The sequence below is a fragment of the Phoxinus phoxinus genome, assembly GCF_949152265.1.
Source record: "Phoxinus phoxinus genome assembly, chromosome: 8".
Taxonomy (NCBI): domain Eukaryota; kingdom Metazoa; phylum Chordata; class Actinopteri; order Cypriniformes; family Leuciscidae; genus Phoxinus; species Phoxinus phoxinus.
The window spans coordinates 13,830,724-13,840,222 of NC_136883.1; positions in this window are offsets into that span (position 1 = coordinate 13,830,724).

The window sequence follows — 9,499 nt, forward strand, 5'->3', positions numbered from 1 at the left end:
GATGTACTTTAAATGATCAGCACGCATCTGCTAGTATATTTAAAGTAATTTTGTATGTAGTAACAGTGGATTACTTTCTTGTCTCTTTTCGCTTCTAGTCTTTCTCCCCTTCAACACCCCAGTCTCAATCTCTGCATTGAAGAAAGGTAAAGTACTTAGTGAGTGTTCAATCTCCTCCGACTGGTTCGCCTTTGCTCTGGTCAACACCACGTGACACTGTCGCATGCAACAACTCCAGCAGCACCGGTATATCTCGACCCAGAATCACAGGGAAAGACAAGTTATCAGCGACCCCCACCTTCAACAGGTTAGTCTGCTCTTCTATTTTGACATAAACATTGGCTGTAGGTAACAATCTCTCATCTCCATGTACACAGCAAATAGGCAAGTTGTTCTCTGTGCTGATCAAAGAGGGTGATATAAACCGTCTTCTTACCTGAGTCTGATCACTGCCGGTGTCAATCAAAGCAGTCAATTTCTCACCATTTATCTCCACATTTGTAGTTCTCAAAGAGCTTGGGGATTTAGTTACATCCCTCCTTGGTACAAAACATAGCTGGGTAAGCTGAGCTGAGATCTTTGGACAATTTGGTTTAGTGTGCCCTTCTTGACCACACAGGTAACATAGAGGTCGTTTAGGAGCAAAATTTAATTTGGCTGAAGTAGGTTTCCCCATGTAAGGCTTACCAGACCCCTCCACCTTCCTTTGCTGAAAGTGAGGCATTTCGAGTGTATGACGGTCATTAACAGGTTTCCAAGCCCACGGCTTATTCTTTCCTCTAGCTCCAACAAACATATCCGCCAAAGACGCTGCTTCCGCTGCGGTTCTGGGATCCCTCTCTCGAATCCACACCTGGAGTTCAGGGGACGGCATTCTAAGATATTGCTCCAGAATGATGATTTCACTCACCTCCTCCTCCCGTTTCCTCTTAGGCTGGATCCACTTTCCAAAGAGTTCTTTGAGACGATTATAGAGCTCTATTGGACTCTCCGATGGATCTACTGCTAAGGAACGGAACTTTTGTCGATAAGTTTCAGCATTGGCATCATATTTCTTTAAAATAGCACACTTCACTTTGTCATAGTCAGTAGACTCGTTCACATCCATATTGACATAGGCTGCTCTTGCTTTACCAGTCAACAAAGGGATTAAATGCCAAACCCAATCAGTTCTAGTCCACCTACAAGCAACAGCAATCCTTTCAAAAGTAACAAGGAAGTGTTCTACATCATCAGTGTCACTCAGCTTCTCTAATCGAGGTATATTTCAAGATCCACCAGATCCAAGATGGCGTAATGTGCGAGGCGTGTATTCAGTCCATCCCGTGTATATCCCGTGTATAGTTTTTGTTTTATTGTTTTTGTTTTATTGTTTTTGTTTCAATTTTAAAGTCTATTATTATTATTTATTTTCGCTGAGCCGAGGAGGGGATCCAGCTCCAGGACACCTGCTGTTGCTGACGCTTAAACCAACCACATCGCTGACATATTCCTCGGATGTGCCACGACTATGACGGATTTTCCAGCATGATGAGCTTATCGTGAGTAATTTTCCGGATTCTTGGACCTGCTTGCTTCAGCCCTTGACATCGCCCCTAGCATAGGCAGCTGGTTAGCGGATCTGTGGCTGTACAGAAGTACTACATCGGCAGACTAGCTTTGTTGGCTAACCCTGCCCCCCTCTCTAGCTCTCGGGTCCTCGCTGTTTCTCTGCATCTCTGCGACTCGGATCACATATACTCAGCGGGACTCTTGTGACTTACTGGATTACACATTGCAATGCAATCGCTTCACCAGAACAGTGCTGTGTCGGGAGAAACACGATTGTAGTTTGTTGACGCGCGACCCTGTGCGCATGCGCGACGCTTGGTCGGTGATTGCGCTGGTTCGGTTGACTTTTCTACGGTCTACTATCAGTATGTCTCGTTTATTGTTGCTTTTGTTATTTATTATTGCATCATTCCCTTGTAAATCCCCCATTCATCATGGATCAGTATCCTCTGTTCTTTCAATTCCCCTCTTCTCTATAACCTCATCTGATTTAACTGGTTCCTCTAGAGATATAATTGTCTTTATTGTTACACAATGTTTAGGTTCACCTCCATTTCATATTCAGGCTGTGATATCATTGTTTGTTCATAACGCTCTGTAAAATTGGTTGATTAAATATTTATTAAAATTAAGATACAATTTATACAAAACGAAATTCACTTTAAAGAAATCCTTTCAACAAAGCAAAACTTAATGAAATGGTAAAAACATGTCTGACGATTTACAAAAACAAAACTAATCTGCACTTTAATGTTAAAAGACGTAAATGTTAATAATTTGGTATACAGTCATGAGAGACTTTCATTTTAATTATTTTATTGCTGTATTTTATTTACATCTAATCGAATAGAGGATTTTACAAAAAAAATATGTGCATTTTATATGCTGGAATATGCAGAAATATAAGTTAACAGAAAAAGGACTTTGTTTATTTCGTTAAAATATGGTGGACTCTGCAGAAATTGGTTAAATGTTCAACAATTTTCTTCAAGTCTGAGACTGTTGCATTTAATTAAATTTTTGGTTGATGCAATGTGCATAAAGTTAAAATATTCAAACTAATAAAACAAGTTTTAAAAAAAGAGAATGTTTAATTTGATTAAATTTTAGGGGGCCTCCAATAGCTCATAGCCCCGGGGCCCAGTGAGCTCTTAATGCGGCCCTGTGTATACATTCTACTATGCCCATAATCCCATCCCTTTATTTTACTTTCCCAAGTGCACTAAACGGCCAGTTTTCATAGCCATGAGCCGGGCTCTTATCTTTCTCCTTCTATTTTCCTCTGGAGAGGAAATAATATAGAATTCATAGACAATTGGAAAAGTTTTTGGGGCAAACCTGACCTGTTGAAAAGAGATGGTATTCATCCCTCCTGGGATGGTGCTGCTCTTCTCTCTAGTAATTTGGCTCATAGTCTTAGAGATAAAACATGACAATCTGGGGCTCAGGTCAGGAAGCAGACAGACCTGGCTTAACCGACCGTCTGCTAGCGGCCTCATGTCACCAAGGTCGAGCCGCGGACCCGAGAGACGGCAGAGAACCCCATCCGTGGATTCTGTCGAGGCTCTGACGTCGGCCCAACACCCACGCCATCCTCAAGTGGCAGAGCCCCTAACTTACTCTGAGGCCTGTTACCGCCCTCCTACGGAAGCGCGGGAAATGGTCTCGTTTGGATACGACGATGACGACGCCATGTCTACCAGGGCCTCCGACCCGGGAGCGTGGTCCGAGTCTCCGTCTGAAGGCGCCCCCGCCTCTCTGGATGCGGAGCTTATGGCCATTCTCACAGAGGCTGTGGCGGATATGGAGCTGGAGTGGACAGCACCCAACGAGCTGCCGTCTAAGAGATGGATGGATGGCTCTTTCCTTGGCGCGAGTCGTCAGGCTGAAGCCCCGCGGAGACCCGCGCCCTTTTTCTCTGAGGTCCACGAGGAGCTCACCAGATCATGGCGCTCCCCTTACTCAGCACGAGCCCATGCACAAGGTACCCAGCTGCACAGCGCCCGGCGGGACCTACCAGACGCGCATCCCCGAACGCGGCAGAGCGTCGCGAGCCAGAGCCTCCCTTCCGTCAGAGGCAGTTCAGGAAGCCCCGTTTTGGTGCGAAGCCGGCCTCTAGCAGCCAAGGGCGCCCGGCGGGCAAAAAAGAGCAGCGTTCCTGATGTGCGTGTCAGGGAGGAGAGAGCGCGGGACGTGTTCGCCGGACCCGCTGCGAAGAGGGTGTGTTCCCGCCCAGAGTTCGACGTGAATGTTTTGATTTTGAAACCGCTGTGTTCTGTTTCAATAAACAAAGTGCATTACATGTCTCAGCAAAAGAGCTTTCTTCCTCCCAACACTATTACCCGCGTCATAAGCGAAACCTCTCCCCCGGGAGACGTTTCGCAGAGCGGAAGCTCGGGGAATCCCGAGAAGGTGGCTATTTATGTCCCCGTGCAAAATACCGTCACCAGTCTTTCATGTAGCGGTCAATGCTTCCCCGGTGGCTGGCGCTCAGCCCCCGCCGCAGCATTCATTAAAGCCCCCCTTATCGAGTCACCTGAGCGCGTGGTCGATTCTACCGACGGCATCACATTGGGTATTAAACACGATAAAACGCGGCTATACGCTCCAATTCGCTCGCAGACCACCCCGTTTCGGCGGCGTGATTATGACAGAGGTGTCAGAACAGAGCGCTCCGCTACTTCGGGCAGAAATCTCCTCTCTCTGGGCCAAACAAGCAGTAGAGACAGTACCCGAAGAGCGAAGGAATTCCGGTTTCTACAGCCGTTATTTTCTAGTACCAAAGAAGGACGGAGGTATGCACCCCATTTTGGATCTGAGATTGCTGAACAAAGCGCTCGCGAAACGCACGTTCAAAATGATAACAGTGAAGCAGATCCTCACGCACATTCAGCCCGACGATTACTTCATTGCAGTGGATCTAAAGGATGCATACTTCCACATTCACATTCCACACTCAGGCGCTTCCTTCGTTTTGCATTCGAGGGTGTGGCGTACCAGTTCAAAGTGTTGCCGTTCGGACTGGCCCTGGCCCCCCGTGTATTTACAATGTGTATGAATGCAGCGCTTGCTCCCCTGAAGCTCAGTGGAATGCGCATTCTGAACTATCTCGACGACTGGTTAGTCATCGCACGGTCGGAGAGTGTCCTCGAGGAACACAAACACAGACTCCTCGCCCACCTGACAGGTTTGGGACTGTCTGTGAACATATGCGGAAGAGCGCGCTTCAACCGTGCCAGTCCATCACTTTCCTCGGTATGGTGCTGGACTCACGTGCTATGATCGCGAAGCTGTCAGAGTCGAGAATCCAGTCGATTCAGAGTACACTAGCCCTATTCGTTCAAGGCAGAGCCATCCCCTTAAAAACGTGTCAGAGGTTACTCGGTCTGATGGCAGCTGCAGCCTCCATCTGCAGACTGGGCTTGTTGCACATGAGACCGCTTCAGCACTGGTTACAGAGACGAGTACAGTCGCGGGTGTGGAGAGCGGGATCGGAACGCCTTATTATAACGCGTTAATGTCTGGAGACTCTAGCGCCGTGGTTCGACACGACCATGTTCGAACAGGGGACTGCTTTGGGCAGAGTGGTCAGACGCGTAGTGATCACTACGGATGCGTCACTGTCAGGCTAGGGAGCCCTCTGTGATGGCAGACCGACATTCGGTACGTGGACAGGAGACCAGACGCGCTGGCATATAAACTGCTTGGAGATGGAAGCGGTTTATCTGGCGCTGCGGGCTTTCCTCCCGTTTGTGAAAGACCGTCATGTTCTCATCAGAACGGACAACACGGCGGTGGTGGCGTACATAAATCGCCAGGGAGGTTTACGCTCGCGATCCCTGCAGGGGCTAGCGAGGCGGCTGTTATTATGGACAGACAGAGTACTACTGTCGATTCGAGCAGTGCATGTGCCGGGCAGTTTGAATTGCGGCGTGGACATGCTGTCCAGGGATGGCATTGTGCACGGGGAGTGGAGGCTTCATCCGCAGACGGTAAACATGATCTGGAATCTGTTTGGCAAAGCGGAGATCGACCTCTTTGCATCGCAGGAGAACGCTCACTGCCCGCTGTACTTTGCATTGACGAAAGCCCCTCTAGAGGGAGACGCACTGTCGAGCCGCTGGCCGAAGGGTCGGAAGTATGCTTTTCCTCCGATCAAGCTAATGCCGCTGGTGCTGCAAAAGACCAAGGAGAGATGTGCGCTGGTTCTTGTAGCGCCCAAATGGCCCAACCAGCCGTGGTTCCCGGAGCTAGTGAACATGGCGCTCTTTCCCCCGTGGCGGATACCGCCGAGAAGAGACCTCCTATCTCAGGCGAAGGGCACCATATGGCACCCCAACCCGGAGCTGTGGGACCTGCATGTGTGGCAGATCAGCGCGGAGTTTCACAGAGAGTGCTGCAGACGAGCTAGAGCCCCTTCGACGAGGCGCTTATACGCTCTGAAGTGGAAAGTGTTTGCTAACTGGTGTGTTGACAAAAAGGAGGACCCCCGGAATTGCGATATTTCCATTATTCTGACCTTCCTACAGGAACGTCTGGATGTTGGCAGTTCGCCATCTACACTGAAAGTTTAAGGTTACCGCTATTGCTGCTTTTCGTGATGTGGTGGATGGCTATTCAGTGGGGAAACACCCTTTGATATCGAGTTTCCTTCGGGGAGCGAGGCGGCTTTTCCCCCCCCCGCCTTCGTCAGATGCCTGTCTGGGACCTGTCGTTAGTGCTTAGTGCGCTGTCTGACCCACCTTTTGAACCAGCTGAGTCTAGCGACATTAAAGTGCTCTCATTCAAGGCGGCGTTTCTGCTCGCAATAGCCTGCGGGAAACGGGTGGGGGACTTGCATGCCCTGTCAGTAAACAGTGCATGTATGCAGTTTGGACCGGACGATTGCATGGTCAGACTTTTACCCAAGCGCGGATATTCGCCTAAAGTACTCTCAACGCCGTTCAGAGCCCAGGTGGTTACAATTCCAGCATTTTGCCCCGTTGAGGACAGTGTTCCAATGTCTCAGAAACACGCTTTGTGCCCCGTGCGTGCCCTGCGTGCTTATGTGAACAGAACTAGCCATTTTCGAACGTCAGAGCAGCTCTTCGTCTGCTACGCGGGTGCCAGGAAAGGCGGCACGCTGTCGAAACAGAGGCTATCTCACTGGATAGTGGAGGCCTTGCGACTGGCTTATGCTTCTCGGGGAGCCGTTTGCCCTATAGGGGTGCACGCCCACTCCACTAGGAGTTTGGCGTCATCATGGGCATGGGCGAAAGGCATGTCTATTCAGGACATTTGTTTTGCGGCTGGCTGGTCGTCTCATAATACGTTTGCGAGATTCTATAACTTGAATATTCCTTCATTCGCACCACATGTACTGTCAGTGCAGGGAGAGGGAGCTGAGCTGTCATTGGACTAGACTACAGGCACGCCCCGGCTGGCGCGCGCTCTAGCTGCGGTTCGAAGTCGTGCAGACAGTGCGAGTTATTAGCAATAAGCAATAGCTATCATGTTCACTCTATATTGTGTCCCTTATTATGCCCGCATTCATAAGCCGGCAGTGTATTCCTAAGCACCAATCACATTGCTGCAAATTCCCCATTCACTTTCAGTTAAGCGTTGCCATGCGGATGCTGACTTGCCTCTGTGCCAATAGGTGTTTCAACCAGGTCCGGTGTCTATCCTGAGCGGTGTGAGGTAGGTATTAGTGCCTGTGCTTACTTGAGCTCGGTGCGAGCTGGCAGGCTTTTCCCACACGGCGGGGGTTTTATTGTTCCCCATACGTAATGCCGAGAGACCGACTCGATAAGGGAACGTCTCTGGTTACTCACGTAACCGTAGTTCCCTGAGAGGAGGGAACGAGACATTACGTAACCTGCCGTGTGGAAAAGACGTTTCCTTACTCTCGTTCAGCTAAGATCCTGAGGTTTTTGGCGCCCGCCGTCACCTATATTGAGGAGTGTCAGCCAATCAGGTGATGGCGGGGTCGCCATTGGCTATTTGCAAGCAAAAGAGTTATTCAAATCAGACTTCATAATTCGAGGAAAATGGATTTCCCCATACGTAATGTCTCGTTCCCTCCTCTCAGGGAACTACGGTTACGTGAGTAACCAGAGACGTTATAAACATGAACCTCGTCTGAAACGCAAAGGAGGAGGTGTTGCTGTAATTTATAGTAATATTTTCAAAACCACTAAGAAATCTAGTTGTAAATATAATTCTTTTGAAGTGTTGGTGCTTAAAGAGGCTATATGCGTTTTTCTGAAATTTAAACTCGCGACTGACACCTGTGGCCAAAAAACAGAACTGCTCTTCCTTTCTGCTCGCTCGTACGTGCACACTTCACAAGTCATCTGCTGCAAGGAGGTCAGGTCAACATTATGTTTACAGAGGTAAGAACAGTCAAATACATAATATATTGTTTGAGATAAGTGTTCTGAGTGATCTGAAACGTTTAACATGAACGCGCTTGACGTCACATCCGCAGACAGCGCGGGAAAAATCCGACCCGACAGAAAATAGGAAAAATAGGATACAGGCTTATACGTGCACCCACTGTGAGCAGACAAGGTGTCAGTATGCTCATCAGGAGATGTTTGAGTAATAAATGGTAAAATAAAAAGGCTCTTGTTTCGTTTATTTTGGGGAAAAAGTTCCATATAGCCCCTTTAATGTAAAAATATATAGTGTAAACGATAAATCATGTTTGAAAATTCTACTGGCTACTGTATACAGGCCACCAGGGTACCATACAGACTTTATCAAAGAATTTGCGGACTTTCTATCAGAATTAGTATTAGCTGCAGAAAAAGTACTAATTGTTGGTGATTTTAATATACACATTGATAATGAAAAAGATGCATTGGGATTGGCATTTAAAGACATTGTAAACTCAATTGGTGTTAGACAACACGTATCAGGACCATTGCCGTAATCATACTTTAGATCTAATATTATCACATGGAATAGATGTTGATGCTGTTGAAATACTGCAGCAGAGCGATGACATCTCAGATCATTATCTAGTCTCATGTAAATTACATTTAGACAAGGCTGCAAAGCCGACTCCGTGTTATAAATATGTTAGACCGATCACTTCTGCCACTAAAGATTGCTTTATCAATAATCTTCCTAATCAGTTTCATCATCTCAGCATCCCGGATAGCTTAAGAACTTGATATTGCAACAGAAACTTTTAACTCTCTCTTTTCCAGCACTTTAGACACAGTTGCTCCGTTGCGCTTAAAGAAGATTAAAGAACATAGTCCAACACCGTGCCACAACGAGCACACTCAGGCCCTTAAGAGAGCAGCCATAAAAATGGAGCGCAACTGGAAGAAAACAAAACTAGAGGTATTTCGGATTTCATGGGAGGAGAGCTCGATTGCTTACAGAGAGGCTTTAAAAGCTGCTAGATCTGCTTATTTTTCAAACCTACTAGAAGAAAATAAACATAATCCTAGGTATTTATTTGAAACAGTGGCTAAACTAACTAAAAAGAAAGCTTCAAACCCAGAAGTTTCCAAGCAACACAGCAGTAATGACTTTATGAACTTCTTCACTTATAAGATCGATAATATCAGGGACAAAATTATAACTATGCAACCGTCTAATACAGTATCGCATAAGGAAGTGCATTGTAGTCTCCCTGAGGGAAAATTTGATTCATTCATTGCTATAGGAGAGGAGGAATTTTGCAAACTCGTCAAATCATCTAAATCGACAACGTGTATGTTAGACCCTATACCGACTAAGCTACTGAAAGAGATGCTTCCAGATGTCATAGATCCTCTTCTTAATATCATTAATTCATCTTTGTCTCTAGGATACGTACCAAAAACCTTTAAGCTAGCTATGATTAAACCGCTTGTTAAAAAAACGCAACTTGATCCTACAAAATTAGTCAATTACAGGCCGATCTCGAATCTGCCTTTTCTGTCAAAGATATTAGAAAAAGCAATATCCT